Raw genomic sequence first — 17,404 nt, forward strand, 5'->3', positions numbered from 1 at the left:
GCTCCGGCCTTGCAGCTGTCCCCCAGCACCACCGCCCACCCTGCGCATCCCCGTAGAGCCAGCCCCGCAGCTCACAAAGGCAAAACACCAGCTGCGCCGGCTCCAGCCCTGCAGCCACCCCCCCAGCCACCCCCTAGCATCACTGCCCACCCTGCACATCCCCATAGAGACGGCTACCCAGCTTGCAAAGGCAAAGCACCAGCCGCGCTGTCTCCGGCCCTGCAGCCCCCCCCAGCCGTCCCCCAGCACCACCGCTCACCCTGCACATCCCTGTAGAGCCGGCCCCGCGGCTTGCAAAGGTAAAGTACCAGCCATGCTGGCTCTGGCCCTGCAGCCACCCCCCAGCCGCCCCCCAGCACCACTGCCCACCCTGCGCATCCCCGTAGAGCTGGCCCTGCGGCTCGCAAAGCACCAGCTGCACTGGCTCTGGCCCTGCAGCCCCCCCCCAGCCGCCGCCCAGCACCACCGCCTACCCTGCGCATCCCTGTGTAGAACCGAACAGGGAAGATCAAGAGAAACTTACCACTCCAGTCTCCTCCAGCTATCTGCAGAACTAAGTAGGAGATGGTGTAATTGGTTAGCAGTGAGGGGTTTAAAGTTCCTGCAACTTGCATGTGCAAAGTTTGCCGCCCGGGTGTTTTGGCGTGCTCAGCAGCAATTCCTATTGGCTTTCGAAAGCCAATAGGGGGAGTAGCACAGCTCAGGCAAAAGTTGAAAAAAACCATCAAAAAAAGGTCCCGGAACGCCTTCTGAGCGTTCTGTGAGGGAAAAAAAGCCCTGCAGATAAGTGTTCAAATATAGAAAAAGAGGACATTTAGGAGGACATTTTCGAGGAAGGACAGAACTCACAAAAGGAGGACTGTCCTCCCAAAAGGAGGACGGTATATGGAAAAGGAGGACATTTAGGAGGACACTTTTTGAGGGAGGACAGAACTCAAAAAAGGAGGACTGTCCTCCCAAAAGGAGGACGGTTGGTCACCTTAATTATACTGGAAATTTTGAGAAACCCTTTATGCCTGTGGCCTGAACTCCTATCCCCTTTTAAAGTTGTGTGAAGGTTTATAACAGGGATCTTCAAACTCGGCCCTTTTATGACTCATGGACGTCAACTCCCAGAATTCCTCAGCAAGGCACACTGTTAATCACCTTAATAACAATGAGAGAATATTTGAAATAAAGATGATGTTTCGCAGGTATGTTTCATAATGTATTAATACATACATGAGGATTAAAATGCCAAAGGCAAAAAGAAATGAGTTCTGCCACATATTGTTTGCTTTGCCATATTTAGAAGAAAGTAATGCATTTTATTGGCAAACTGATTTCTAGATAATAGAGTTTGTGAGACAGTGATAGCAGTCATGGAATCTATGTTGTATAATAGAGGGCTTGGTTTCATTTATATATTTTAAAAAGCAACTGAGTTGCCTTTAAATATAGGTGTTGTATTCATTGTGATGAGAAAAACATTGCATTTGAAACAGAAGCTTAGTAGAGTTACCTGTCAAGTGTTTTTAGCACATATATGAACACACATAAAAAAAATAGTTACTATCAGTTTTGTACTCCACAAATGGTACTTTTAACTAGGTGGTTAGCACAGAGATATAGTGGAAAATAATGTGTGTGTGTTTGTGTGTGTGTGTTTGTCTCTGTGTATGTTCGTGTGTAATTTTTCTGAGGAGTTGAGAAGCATATACTGTAGATTTGATAAATATTTTTTTTCTATTGTTTCAGTGATCTACTGTCTTCAGATTATCTTGAAAGGCATACTGACCACAATGGGAAGACGATAGAAATTAAAGTAAGATGCTGACACTTATTTTTGCTATATTATGTGGATGCATGCGATTCAATTGTCATGATGTACTGCAAGTGCTGTTGTTAGACTCTGATTCTAGGAAACTGAAGTTGCTTTTAAATGTGCAAACCTTGTAATATTCCAGAGAGGTACAATATGTGTCTGTGTTTTGTAATTCTGTTGAAGGATTACCTCTCATAATAAAACTTGATATCTGGATGTTGCTGATTACAATTCCACCATGAATGAACTTTTGATAATAGTTGTAATATAAACTAGCTCATGTTAATGCTTTCAGTACATGCTTACTCCACAGCATTGGCATGGAGAAATTTGAATGGAATGGGGAATTCTGAGTGCAGCTGGCTGCACATCATTATTTATATTAAGAACATAAATAATTAGGGTATAGAATCTTGCTGTAATTTATCACAGAGAAATAAAAATATTTAAACATATTTATTCAGTATTTCTTTGCAGAATTGCATTTGTATAAATCTATCTGGAAATTTGAATAATTATATATATATTGAATAAATGTAGAATTTTCAAAAGTTCATGGTTTTGTTAATTTTTATGGCAAAGTAATTTTCTATACCTTTACACTCAACTGATCCAAGAAAAAGGTACATTTCTGATGTTCCACATCAGTTTATTTGCCTTAATGTATAATACACAAACAGTTCACTTTGTTGTAAAAAATTATTAGGTGACATTTCCAGTTATTTAAACAGAAGGATTAAATGTAGATTGCAATCAAAGAGGATGAGATGTGTTTCTTTCCTGCCAACATAATTTAAACAAGTTATAATAGATATATATGAATTATCTTCATGGTCATTTTTTTAAATTGCTGTGATAAATTTAAAAGGAGTTCTATGCTTCATCGAAGATCACCATGTTCAAATCCAAAATCTTTTTCTTATAAAAAAAAACTGTAATAGATCTCATTAAAATAAATATAGGTTAAAGAACCTGTTCATTTCAAAGTGTAAACACTAAAGATGTTGGTATTAAAAAAGAATGGGGATTTAAATTTCTATTTATTGGATATTTAGCATCCAATATCTAGAATCCAATCCAGTTAGAGTCTCATTTTATTCTAATAAGAATAGTGTTTTTCTATAAAGTAAAGCCACTGAAACTATTTTTGACAAGCTGAAAGGTAGGTATGGTATGTGAATACTTAGTCCAAAAATTTTCTTCCTGTGATCTGGGAAATGCTAAAATGTTTTGTTATTATTGAAGCAAATCTTGAGAGACTTCAAAATAATTGACCTTTTAAATGTAAATGTCAAAAAACCCACAATATTAATGCTTGGACAGGGAAAACATGCAAATGTTATTGGCACAGCATATATGCTATGGTGTCTATAGACCAGTGATGGCGAACCTTTTAGACACCGAGTGCCCCAAAACCGCCCCCCAGCTCCACCCACGCACAGGGCCACCTACTGCCTCCATGGCCCACTGCAGATTGCCCAGACGGCCATGCAGTGCCATGGTGGCCACACCTTCCGCCAGCATTCCCGCAACATTATCTGTGCACGATGGGGTGCAAGGACGGAATCTTGTCCCTGCTGCTCGGCTGCCATGCCCTTGGCTGTGCTGCTCTGCACGGGCCACACTGGAGGCGACTCTCCTCTGGGGGGGCTGCCTGTGAGAAGGGGGCCGCAGGGGGAGGCGGGGCTGGGGCGATGATGTGCGTGCCCACAGAGAGGGCTCTGAGTGCCACCTCTGGCATGCGTGCCATAGGTTCGCCACCACTGCTATAGACTGTACATTACAATTCCTTGATTATGTGGTTTCCTTCAAAAACTTTTGCTAGAATGTAGTGTTCTGTGTCTTGACTTTGATTTATTTAATACCTTTATGTGCATTTTGAGATATAGCTTAGTCAAAACTAGCCCACTTTATTTAATGTTCATTACCTGCAGATTATCTCCATTTTCTCAGTGTGATTTTAAGTATTCCTGAAAAATTAATTCACAGAAAGGGCAAATGCATGTAAAATGCCTCCTAAAGAGGAATGCATGTTAAAATCATATCTTTACTTTTAATAAGCATACTAGCAGTTCAATAGATGTAATAGCATTTGTTCTAAATCCCCCACTGAGATTCGTTCAGTTTCTAGTGAACTCTTATATCACAAATAATCACTGGTTTCTTTACTAAAAAGTCCCAGCAGGATAAACTTTAAGAAAGAGAAAATTTAGATCTATCTATAGCAGCAGTTCTCAACCTGTGGGTCGCGACCCCTTTGGGGTCGAATGACTTTTTCACAGAGGTCGCCTAAGACCATTGGAAAACACATATTTCCAATGGTCTTAGGAACCTGTCTCGCTTTCAACTCCCCTAAAATTTTTCATTCAGGCAGGCTTCCAGAGTTTGGCCAGCAGGATGCTGGTAACCCCTCCCCCCTGTCCTGCTGCCTTCCATGGCACCATGCCGCTCTGCGTCCCATGCCTCAAGCTTCCGTGGCACAGAACCGCTTGCGTGGTTCCCAATGGCCGCTGATGCGCTCCCCGCCGCCGGGACCATGCAAGCCCTGGCAATTGTTCCAGCCAAAGAAGCTGGTGGCTGGGAGGCCACTGCGGCGCCGATCTTTTGCGCCCGTCAGCTGGCAACCCCCTGAATGTGCGCTTGTTAGCTGGGAGGTCTGGTGATGGAGCTCGCCAGTGTGGAGGGTGATGGGGAGGTGGCGGCTTGGCAGACGGGTTCCCGCCTGCCTGTGAATGTCGGGCCCACGGCACTTGACACAGAGTCGACGGTCCAATATAACTTCCCTCCTCGGATGAGAAAGATGGAATCTCTCCCGTCCATGTCCCTTCCCCCCAAGTACAAGAGAAAGTTGCAGACAACTAAGTCAGCCCGTGCAGGAAGCCCTAGAATGGCTAGTCCAGGGTGCCTGGTTGCAGTGCTGAATGTCTTTTGCTCCTCCTAGAAGCCGGTGGCAAGAGAAAGAAGTCGTTCAAACTTCAAGCTAGCTACTGGATGCCTATTTGCACTTTTTTTTCTTTTCTTTTTTTTTGAGTACTTGTCTGCCCCACCCCATCTTCCACCCAAGCATAACTTTTAAGGATTTTAAGGACCTTTGAGAGGAAGAGAGAAATAGAGAGAGGGAGAGAAAGAGGGAAAGAGAAATAGAGAGGGGGAGAGAGAGAAAGAGAGAGTGACAGGGAGAGAGAGAAAGAGAAAGAGGGAGAAAGGGAGAGAGAAAGAAAGGGGGACAGGGAGAGAGAGAGGGAGAGAGAGAAATAGAGGGAGAGAGAGAGGGAGAGAGGGAGAGAAAAGGGGAGAAAGAGTGAGAGAGAAAGAGGGAGAGAGAGAAAGAGGGAGAGAAAGGGAGAGGGAGGGAGAGAGGGAGAGAGAGAAAGAGAGAGAGGAAGAGAGAAATAGGGGGAAGAGAGAGAGAGAGAGGAAGAAAGAGATTAAATTAGTAACATGGTTGTTAAGTGAATCTGGTTTCCCCCATTAACGTTGCTTGTCAGAAGATTGCAAAAGGCGATCTCATGACCCTGGAACAATGTGACCATCATAAATATGAATCAGTTGCCAAGCATCAAAATGTAAATCACATGACCCTGGGGATGCTGCAACGGTCATAAGTGTGAAAAATGGTCATAAGTCAATTTTTTCAGTGCCATTGTAATTTTGAACAGTCACTAAGCAAACTGTTGTAAGTCAAGGACTACCTGTACTTTATCATTTTTTTCCAATTTTTTGGGTCAAGTTTTTGACACCTCGCTAGGTGACTGGTGGTACTCGAATGTTGCCATATTCTAAAAGTGGTACAATCGGTGAAAAGGTTGAAAAGCCTTGCACTAATGGACCAATTATTTCCTTCACTTTTTTCTTGTTTTTTACAGGTTGAAAGAAGCTTTTTTTTTTTGTTATTTTTGACTTTGGTCACAAGCCTTAGTTCATATTGAGCCTTAGCTTTCCTCACTTCATTTTTGCAGGCTCGGGCTATTTGCTGATATTCTGATTTAGTATACGGATTTGTATACTTCTCATTCATGCCATTTTCGTTGTGCTCTTGGAAAAACTGTCCCGAGAATTTCTGATCTGGTGAGAAAGAAGCAATCTCAACCTTCGCACTGACGTTGGATTTTTACACATACTGTCGCAAAATGTAGCAATGTAGTTTACTGTTGTTATATTACGACTGTTACCCATGCTACACCATGCTTCAAGACAAGATTTCATTTATTTGTAATTAGAAATAAATATTTCACAATATATAATTACATATAATGCTTTAATTATGTTCAATTAGTAACAATGAAAGTACATCCTGCATATCAGATATTTACATTACAATTCATAACAGTAGCAAAATTACAGTTATGAAGTAGCAACGAAAATAATTTTATGGTTGGGGGGTCACTACAACATGAGGAACTGTATTAAAGGGTCGTGGCATTAGGAAGTTTGAGAACCACTGAACTACAGCTTATGCAAGAATAGCAGGACAACTATCTTGTGTCTGTTATCTCTCCTTTATAATGTAAATAGTTTCTACATGCTTAATTCCAAAACCATATCACTAGCTTGCATATTTGTTTTTTATTATTTCTATCAAGGTTTGATATTCATGTAGGAAGTTAGGTAGATAGGTAGATAAGTAAAAAGGAAGGAAGATACTATAAAATATCATTGAAAGTTAAAAATCATGTTTAATCTAGCTCACTGAGTGCATAGCTGAAGAAAAAGAACTTGATTACCTTTTGAAAGTACTGAGAGCAGATCCTGAGGGAATTCATTCCATAGCTTAGAATCAACATATTTTTATTTTTAATTTTTTAAAATATGCCACAGTTTTACTCAGTGTATTATCTGTGAGAAGCCTAATGTTTCATGGCTGGTATTGTTACTGGAAACAACATGATATCTCTTTCACTGTTTATTGTAGAGAAATCTTATTCTCTGGCTCTCATCTCAGTTTTGGCTGATATGCCATATTTTTTTTTTCCATCAAGAATTGTCAATACCAACTTTAGGGACAGGTGATAGTGACCCGAAGACGAGCTTTGCCAGTAGGGACAAGAAGCCTATTTTTAAAATAGCCAAGAATGCCAGCAAGGACTGTGATGTGGAGACTATTGTACATCTTGGCACTAACGATCTGTCCCAAAAAGATGTACTCTCTGTGCAGAACGATTTCCAGCGCTTGGGGCAGGAACTTAGCAGGATAGGTTGTAGGCTTGCTTTTTCAGAGGTTTTAACAGTGTATAAGGAACAAAATGGAAACTGCCAGCATATAGCAGAATTCAATATGTGGCTAAAGGAGTGGTGTAAAGGAGAAGCTTTGGTCATATTAGTCACAATGTCTGCAGCTGGTGTAATGGACAAGTGTACAAAAGAGATGGTTTGTGATAAAAACTAATAAAATCTGTACAAAAAAAAAAAGATGGTTTGCACCCATCAAAGAAAGGGATTGAGTTACTTGGCAATAAACTCACAGATTTTCTGGAGGAATATTTAAACTAAACATCAGGGACAGTGAGTTAATTAATACAGAACATCCCTGTCCCGGCAATCAAAAAATTATAGGGTTACCAGTGCATGTAACATAGATGTGTGTGTGGACAAGAATATCAACCTTGCTGTCAAGCAAAAATCAAGATTTTAATAGCGAGTGCCACACAAAGTGCACTAACCAAACAGGTGGTAAGAAAATAGGGAACTCAAGCACACACAAGTTATGTAGAAAGTAAACACAGGGTCCATCATAAAGGATTCAAATGTCTACACACCAATGCACAGAGTATGAACAGTAAACAGGGTGAACTAAAAATTTAGGTAAATGAGGGCAGATATGATATTGTTGTCATTACGGAAACATGGTGGGATGAAACCCACAAATGGAACACGTAGCTAGAGGGATTTAAATTATTTAAAAGAAACAGACCAAACAAAAGAGGAGGTGGAGTTGCTCTCTATATAAGAAATAACTACATCTCTACAGAAATAGAGCATAACAATGATGAAAACTGTCTTGAATGCATTTGGGTCAATATAAAAGGAGGAAAAATGACATTGCCATAGGTGTGTACTATAGGCCACCCAACCAAACAGAGGAAATAGATGAACTTTTTGCTAGTCAGCTAACTAAGGTATGTAAGAAGCACATCACAATAGTAATGGGGGACTTTAATTACCCTGACATCAACTGGGAGACAAACTCTGCTCCAAATAGAAGATCAAACAAATTCCTGACAAACCTAGCAGACAATTTTGTCTCCCAAAAAGTAAAGAAGGGAACTAGGGGATTAGCCATATTGGATCTAATTCTCACTAACAGAGATGAAATGATAGAAGGTGTTGAAGCCATAGGAACCTTGGGGGGAAGTAATCATGCAATATTGGAATTCAACATTCTGGAAGCACAATCAATAAAATACAGTCAAACTAAAGTCTTGGACTTCAAGAGAGCTAATTTCAATAAACTTAGAGAGAGCTTGGGAAGGATTCCATGGATGAGAATCCTCCAGGGGAAAACAACTTAAGAAGTTTGGGAAATTTTGAAAAGTGAGATAATAAAAGCCCAGTCTAGCACAATACCAAACAAAGAAGAAAAATAACAGCTCTCAAAAGAAAGCAGAATGGCTGCATAAAGAACTCTCTGGTAAATTGAAAGATAAAAAGGACAAGTATAAAAGATGGAAAGAGGGGCACATAATTAAAGGAGAATATCAGCAAATAGTCTGAGCCTGCAAAGATGAAGTGAGGAAAGCTAAGGCTCAAAAAGAACTAAGGCTTGCGACCAAAGTCAAAAATAACCAAAAAAAAAGCTTCTTTCAACATATAAAAAACAAGAAAAAAGTTAAGGGAATGATTGGTCCACTAGTGGGGGAAAGTGGCAAGAAGGTGACAAGCAACAGGGAGAAAGCAGAACTATTTAACTCATTTTTTGCATCTGTCTTTACACAAAGGGCTAAAACAGACCAACCTATCAAAAATAGTGCAATAAAAAACAGATTAGAAACACAAATTAAGATAGGCAAGAAAATGGTAAGTGAGCACCTGTCCAGCCTAGACGAGTTCAAATCACCAGGACCAGATGGATTACACACCAAGGTTCTGAAGGAACTGGCAGATGTGATCTCAGAACCACTGAACTATATTTTTCAAATATCCTAGAGCACTGGGGAACTACCAGAGAACTGGAAAAGAGTTGGTGTAATTCCTATATTGAAAAAAGGGAGAAAAATAGATCCAGGAAATTACAGACCTATTAGCCTGACCTCAATACCTGGGAAGATTCTGGAAAAGATAATCAAACAACGAATCAGTGAATACCTAGAGGCAAATAAAGTCATTACCAAAAGCCAACATGGTTTTGTCAAAAACAGATCATGCCAGAGAAATCTTATTGCATTCTTTGACCAAGTGACAAAATTAGTGGACCAGAGGAATGCTGTGGATATAATTTGCTTAGACTTCAGTAAGGCATTTGATAAAGTAGACCACAACCTACTACTTGATAAAATAGAAAAATATGGGCTAGACAGCATCACCACCAAATGGATTCATAGCTCATTGGCCGTACTCAACGTGTGGTCCTCAATGGAACCGCATCTACATGGAGAGAAGTGTGTAATGGGATGCCTCAGGGCTCTGTTCTAGGCCCAGTGCTTTTCAACATCTTCATCAATGATTTGGATGAGGGGATGGATGGGAAAGTCAGCAAATTTGCAGATGACACCAAGCTGGCAGGAATAGCCAACACTCCAGAAGATAGGCTTAAGATACAGGAGGATCTGGACAGACTGGGCGCTATCTAACAAAATGAAATTCAGTAGTGAAAAAAGTAAGGTTCTATATTTAGGCAAGAAAAACCAAATGTACAGGTATAGTATAGGTCAGTAATGGCAAACCTTTTAGACACAGAGTGCCCAAAAACCGCCCCGCCCAATTTACCCCACCCCACCTGTCCGCATGGCCACTTACCACCTCCAGGGCCCACAGCAGCAGATTGCCCAGGCAGCCCTGCCTGCAACACCATGGCAGCTGCACTCTCTACCCACACTCGGAAGCATCATCTATGTGCGACACAGCTTGAGGGTGGAGTCTTGTCCCTGCTGCCTGGATGACATGTCCTTGGCTGTGCTGCTTTGTGCGGGCTGTGCCCAGGGGTGACTCTCCTGCTGGTGAGAAGGGGCCACAGAGAAGGCTGGGCTGGGGCAATGGTGTGCATGCCCACAGAGAGGTCTCTGAGTGTCGCCTCTGGCATGCGTGCCATAGATTTGCCACCACTGGTATAGGTGGTACCTCGCTCAATAGTAGCAACTGTGAGAGGGATCTCAGAGTCCTAGTGGATAATCATTTAGATATGAGCTAGCAGTGTGCTGCAGCTGCCAAAAAAGCCAACACAGTTCTAAGCTGCATTAACAGAGGGATAGAATCAAGATCACGTGAAGTATTAATACCACTTTACAATGCCTTGGTAAGACCACACTTGGAATACTGCATCCAGTTTTGATCATCACGATGTAAAAAAGATGATGAAACTCTAAAACATTGGTTCTCAACCTTTTTAATGCTGTGACCCCCAACCGTTCGTAAGTCGAGGACTACTCAACCGGTCGTAAGTCGAGGACTACTCAACTGGTGCAGCACCGTTTGCAGAATGAGACTTTTGGCGGGCTCAGCAGGGCAGAGACAGCCTGGACAATTCCTATTGGCTTTTGAAAGCCAATAGAATTAGACTCTATTCAAGAGAGTCTATTCTATTGGCTTTCAAAAGCCAATAGAACAGCGGTTCTCAACCTATGCGTCGCGACCCCATTTGGGGTCGATCGACCATTTTTCGGGGGTCGCCAAAGGCGGCGATCCGCCATTTTCTCCTCTCCGGGGGCGCTGCCACGCATGCGCGCTGCGCATGGGGACAGCCCCCCCGCATGCGCACCGTGCATGTGCATAACGTTGGTGTGACGGGGGTCGCCGTCACACAAATGTTGAGAACAGCTGCAATAGAATAAAAGGGAGTAGCACAGCTAAGGAAAAGGGGGAAAAATGGCGGACTGTGTTGTTTGGCGACTCCCGTGAAATGGTCGTTCGACTCCAAATGGGGTCCCGACCCACAGGTTGAGAACCACTGCTCTAGAAAGAGTACAGAGATGAGCAATAAAGATGATTAGTGGACTGGAGGCTAAAACATATAAGGAATAGTTGCTGGAATTGGATATGTCTAGTTTGATGAAGAGAAGAAAGAGGGGAGGACATGATAGTAGTATTCCAATATCTCGGGCTGCCACAAAGAAGAGGTAGTCAAATTATTCTCCAAAGCGCCTGAAGGCAGGACAAGAAGCAATGGATAGAAACTAATCAAGGAGAGAACCAACCTAGAACTAAGGAGAAACTTCCTGACAGTTAGAACAATTAACCAGTAGAACAACTTGCCTTCAGAAGCGGTGAATGCTCCAACACGGGAAGTTTTTAAGAAGAGACTGGACAGCCATTTGTCTGAAATGGTATAGGGTTTCCTGTTTGAGCAGGGGGTTGGACTAGATGACCTCCAAGGTCTCTTCAAACTTTATTATTATTATTATTATTATTATTATTATTATTGTTGTTGTTGTTGTTGTTGTTGTTGTTGTTGTTGTTATTTGTTTACAGTGGATAGTATTTGTAACATAAAGCAGAGCGGTCCTGTCTGTGGAATCATTAGAAGAGGATATTAGACAAAACAAACATTACATCCACATTTTAGAGACAATGTTATTATTAATGTTATTAGTGTAAGTTATCTAAGTTATCTACTGTAAGTACCTTAGATAGGAAAGCTTTTAAAATGAAAGATTTCTTAGAATAAATGGAATATTGATCTTTGTTCCAAGCAAATGCTCCAGGATATATCTATTATGGAAGGCATTAGCGATGCTACTTACTTGTTCCCAAACACTCACATCCTAAATAGCTTCTGAAGAAAAAGTGGGAGAAATTATGTTCTCTGATTTACAGCGTATTTGTTGTTTATATATTCTTTTTATAGATTTCTACTCCTGTCTATTTCTGTCCTTATTTGGTTGCATATTTGAGAAAATGTCCTTTCTATCCTTATTTGTTGTTTGAATAATCTAGAACATGATGATATTATTATTATGTAAACTTTGTCACCTTATTGTGTTTTATTCTCAAAGGTTAGTTTTTCTCACAAAAAAATGTTCCCATGTTTGTGATATTTTGCCTCTTCTGTGGCCTAGTATCTGCCCCAAGAAGATTATGATCGAAAGGGCCTTAATTTTCTCACTAGTTCTCCTTCCTTTTCTAGCAGCTGGTTCAGAAATCAGGTCTTGCCTTAATAAGCTTATAAGGATATTTTTACAATCCAGACCATAAATTTCTCTCTCTCTTGTTTCTTGTCATCATCATTGCCTTTGCATGATTCTAGGCTTTTCTCAATCAAACTTTGCCTTGATTCATCGCATGTCAAAGCTTTCTCAATTTTCCATTCATACACTAAAATGGCAACTCATTGCTCAGTTATATTGCCACTATATATGCAAAAAATAAGCATATTGAACAGTAGTGACCAGTTTTTAAATCTCTGCATGTTATAAAGATGTTTAAACTAGCCTTTGTTCCAGTAGTTTTGCAGCATTTCTGTGAGAATGTACATGTGCTTTGTGCCTTTAAGAAGTTCACTGTATAGGCAATTGCTTTATCAAAATGGGCTAATAAAGAAGTTCAAATGTAACCCCCTCTTCTTTCCATCTGACAGAGAAGTTGGAACTATTTCTCATTCCAGTTAGTACTCAGCAAATTCAAAAGAGTTCTATAAGCTTTCTTTTTTATTTTTCAAGTTGCTAAGTTAAGCCAAATTGACAATTGAAAACGTGAATATTATTGTCCTTTCTCAGAAGCAGAAAAGAAATTGATTCAGGAAATCAGTTTCTCCCCCCCCCCTTCTCCCACCCATTTCCTCCTCCCAGGAGGTAAACTATTCAGGTTCTTGACTTGCATAATTCACTTTCTCCTAGGGTAGCCCAATTAGAATTTTAAAGTTAAAGTACAGTGCACAATGTGTTTCTGTTCCATGGAGATGTATTCTGCTGCCAGTTGTGCTTTGTTTGGTGAACTCCCATTTTTTTCTCTTTCCTTCAGTGCAAAGCTCCCTGCCCACTCTAGGGACTTTTGTAATAGTGAAGACATTTGGGGCTAATGCTAAATGCTCATGTGGTGTAATGAATACTGTGCATAATTCTGTGCACAAAAGGAATTCAATTAGATAGTGAAATATATACCTCCTTTGTTTTTGTTCATTTATTAGTTCTACATGGCAAGTTCACAACACTTTGTATTTGAAATTGGCTTTAGACAGAACCACATGAAAGTAAATATTGTAATAAGGAATTATGAAGATCTAGGAAGAACAAACTATTATATGACAATAATGTTCTTGTCAAGAATATTTTAATTATCACATCACAATGAATGAATATTAAAGTATCACATACATTCAACTCTACATTGGGTTTTGCCCTCTTCGAGGAGAAGTATTTATAAGATGAATGTTAAAGCCTTACTACATGCATTCAACTCTGTACTGAGTTTCTTTCACTCTTGAGGAAACATCTTAATTCTTGGTAAAAAATATGTCTAGCATGTGCTCCTTTGCATCTTCATTAAAAAGAAACTATAGAAGAATGTAAAATACATGAAATTGCGATCACAATAGACTGAATTTTCTGATTTGGTATCTTCTAAATGGCATTCAAATACAATGGTTCTGAAGGGTAATCAGGACAAAGAAAGTTGCAGTTGGTTTCGGTGGAGTAATGCAGCACTTTGGCTTCCTGAATGTCTAATGTATATATTAACTACACCACAGTTTTTAAGAGCGTAATATACATAAAGAATTAGATTTTGTTCCATGTAAATTTGGATCCATATAAAAATAGTAAAGGAGTTTTTGTAAAGGACAGTGTGTAAATAAAGATTTCAGAACAAACAACATTGTTTTATTTTCTTCTTGTTGTTTTTTTTGAAGTGTCTGGATTTTGTTCTTAAATGGGTCCAGACTTCCTGTATCACAGTAGTGTTCCATTGCAAGCAAACTGTGTGATTATTGTTTTGCCATTTTATTGTATTTTGTTTTGAAAGATTCTTTTCCAAAATAAGTCAACCACACAATTTAGATAACATTAGAACAAAAAAAAATATTCTGTGTATTTCAGTACTTTTTATTTTTTTTTAAATGTACTAGAAGAGCAATAAAAATACATTATGTAATACACTGTTTTTCAACATTTTTTAAATTATTCAGGTACTTGTAGACAGTGCCTATTTAATTCTTTCATAGCAAATAGGTAACAAAGCAAATTCTTTTCTGCTTTAGGGAAAGTTCTGAAATTGAAATTGGGAAAAATTGATTTGGGAAGTAGGTATATAGGGGACTTAGCAATAGCATGAATTTTCTTCTCTCTCTGTAGCTGCATTACCCTAGCAAAAATGCTTTTCAAAAACTTCCTTTGCCCAGTTTACCTTAATCCTAATCTATAGTTCCACTTTGTGTAATATTTCCATTTTAGTTTAAGTGCTGTGGGAAGTCAGCCCCCCAGAGAAGGAAATATTAAAAGGGCAGAAAAATATATTTCTTCAAAAGGATTTTAAAAGCAGAAACCAACCCTGCCTCCAAGTCTCTCTCTCTCTGCCAAGCAGAAGCCAGCTCTATACAAATGCAGATGTAAACCATCAGAAAGGCCCCAACTAGGACAGCAGTTCTCAACCTGTGGGTCACAACCCTTTTGGGGGTCAAACGATGCTTTCACAGGGGTCGCCTAAGACCATCAGAAAACACATATTTCCGATGGTCTTAGAACTGAGACACCACTCCTCTATCCGGCCAACGCCGCCGCCCTTCTCCTCCTCTGCCAGCTCCTCTACCTCCAAGGTGCCCTTCTCCAACAGTGCCTGCTTCTGCCACTGCAGCACCATTGCGTGCACCCCTGCCACCGCCCCAGGCCGGCTCAGCTGCGTGGGCGGCTGGGCCAAGCTGAGCCAGCCCGGGGCGGCATCGGGGGCATGCGCAATGGCACTGCGGTGGCAGGAACAAGCGCTGTTGGAGGAGAAGGGCATCCTGGAGGTGGAGGAGCCAGTGGGAGAGGAGGAGGGTGGAGGTGGTGGGCCGCTGCTGGCGCTGCTACTGGGCTGCTCTGCCGCTGCCGCCGCTGCTGGCTGAGCTGAGCTGCAGCGCCGAGCCGGTCCCCACTCCTCCTGGTTGCCCGGCTGCGCTCCGCCCCTGGCCGCCCTCCACACCACGCCAGAGCTTCCCCCATGCTGCCTGGCCCACCTCCCTTGCCATCTGAGGCCGCTTCGGCCCTCTGGTGCCCAGCGCGGCCCTGGGACTGGCAGCCAGGAGTGGCTTCTTCCCAACTCGCTAGGCTCCGGGCCTCAGAAGCGGCCAGGCGGTGGGGAAGAGGGCAAGGTGGCGGCAATGCCTGCAAGTGCGTCGGAGTCCAGCTGGCCGGGCCGGGAGGGGAGAAGCGGCGCCTTCTGAGCTCCGGCCGCACCCTCTCACATGCGACGGGAAAGGATAGTGGGGGTGAAGGGCTGTGCAGTGTGGAAAGGGGCTCCCGTGACCCCATCGCTGCGATGGCACTCAGGAGGCTGGAGGGGCGGGCAGGTCCCGGGGGGTGGCTGGGAGAGGGCAAGAGGTGCTGGGATGAGGATGGGGGGCTCCAGGTTGGTGGGCGCGAGAAGGCAGCCGGTGACTTCGAGGCGTGCGGATCCTCCGCGCGGCTTCCGAGGCCCTGGAGGTGCTGCCGCTTGGCTCTCAGCCAGACTACCATCTCCAGCAGCCCTAAAAAGCAGTTCAGTTGCAGTTCATCACCATCTGGGAAAACATGACTCTCCAAAGATCCATCCTTCCTTCCTTCCTTCCTTCCTTCCTTCCTTCCTTCCTTCCTTCCTTCCTTCCTTCCTTCCTTCCTTCCCTCCCTCCATCCATCTCCTTCCCTTTCAACCTTCCTTCCTTCCCTCCATCTCCATCTCCATCTCCATCTCTATCCCCTTCAATCTCTCCTTCCTTCCTTCCTTCCTTCCTTCCTTCCTTCCTTCCTTCCTTCCTTCCTTCCCCTTCAATCTCCTTTCTTCTCCATCTCCTTCCTTTCCCCTTCAATCTTCCTTCCTTCCATCTCCATCTCCATCCCTTCCCCTTCAATCTCTTTCTCTTTCCTTCCTTCCTTTCCCCTTCAATCTCCTTCCTTCTCCATTTCCTTCCTTTCCCCTTCAATCTTCCTTCTTCCTTCCCCTTCCCTTCCTTCCAACATTTTTGAGCAAGGAAAAGTAAGCTTCTCCAGCGAGAATTGCTATATTGTTTTTGTGATTAATCACTATGCTTTAATTATGTTCAATTCATAACAATGAAAATACACCCTGCATATCACATATGTACATTACAATTCATAACAGTAGCAAAATTACAGTTATGAAGTAGCAATGAAAATAATTTTATGGTTGGGGGTCACCACAACATGAGGAACTGTTAAAGGATTGTGGCATTAGGAAGGTTGAGAACCATTGAGCTAGGAGATCAAGAAGACAAAGACCTAAAATTTTCGTACCCCATCCAAACTCTAGGAGTCATTAGCCCCAACACCAGGGAAGCAGAATATGATCTTTGGGACATAATAGGACTAACCCATCACCATCAATACCAGAAAGATACATGCAGACTTGGGTCAGAATACGTGACACAGGAAATACAAAGCCTAAAACAGGAACAGGAAATTACTCCAAACAAAAGGCTTCACAGGGTATAAAAACCTACTATCTACATGTGCTCACTCTTTTTTTTCTCTCCTCTTTCCTGCCAGAACCATCTTTCTATCTGGCTCTTCAATAAACTGCAACTTTCTTTCTAAAACAGTCGTCATGTTATTGGCTTGGATGAACCAGGATGAAGACTTTTCTTTCCAGAGTGCATAAATGGATGCAAATGACATTCTATGTGTCATAATGGTATTGTGGAAATGATACAGATGCCCTACTGTTTGGTGCCTTATTTTATAATACAATTGTATTACAGTTGTAAAATTTGGATAGGGTAATGGAAATTTCAATTGTTGTATCAAAAATTCTCCCAGTGTGGTTGTTTAGTATATATAACAAATGACCTAAAGGGAAAAAGCAATCTTGGAATAATTTACATCATGATGAATTAATATGAATATGCTTAATCCTTTTGTGATCCCCTTAGCCCTTCTTTTCTCCTATAATTCTACCCTTTATTTTTTTTCTTTCAGTTTTGTTCTATACCAAAAGCAGAAGATTAACTTCTGAATTTACAAAAGTTGGAGAATAGAAGTGGCTTAGAAAAAAGATGAAGCAACTTTCAGTTCTTTTATTTTCAACTAGGCCATACCCAGGACTGTTTTTTGAAAAAGAAAATCATTGTATTTGGTTAGAAGGGTTTTCAACCTGGCATTTCCTTAAAGTTGTAACAAATTCAGAGAACATCCTGTTGGGGTATACATGTTTGCCTATAATACGTTTTGATCTAAACGGGTTCACATTTGTGCATATGACTTATGTCAGAGAGTTGAGAGAGTAAATTAAATCAAGAATTCTGCCTTAGAGTTTGCATTTCTGGCT

At 41.5% G+C, this 17,404-nt stretch overlaps 1 protein-coding gene across 8 annotated transcripts in view; it reads left to right on the plus strand.

Annotated features, from left to right (window-relative positions):
- The first annotated feature begins 1,754 nt into the window (after window positions 1–1,754).
- ADAM22 (ADAM metallopeptidase domain 22) overlaps window positions 1,755–17,404 on the plus strand; it is a 105,535-nt gene continuing 89,885 nt past the window's right edge. For all 8 annotated transcript variants that reach the window (XM_039361579.1, XM_039361580.1, XM_039361581.1 and 5 more), the window contains exon 1: window positions 1,755–1,804. The gene's annotated coding sequence lies outside the window, so the exon portion shown is untranslated. The remainder of the gene's footprint in view (window positions 1,805–17,404) is intronic.

The sequence above is a fragment of the Crotalus tigris genome, unplaced genomic scaffold (genome assembly GCF_016545835.1).
Source record: "Crotalus tigris isolate CLP2741 ecotype Arizona unplaced genomic scaffold, ASM1654583v1 scf7180000019305.191637, whole genome shotgun sequence".
Taxonomy (NCBI): domain Eukaryota; kingdom Metazoa; phylum Chordata; class Lepidosauria; order Squamata; family Viperidae; genus Crotalus; species Crotalus tigris.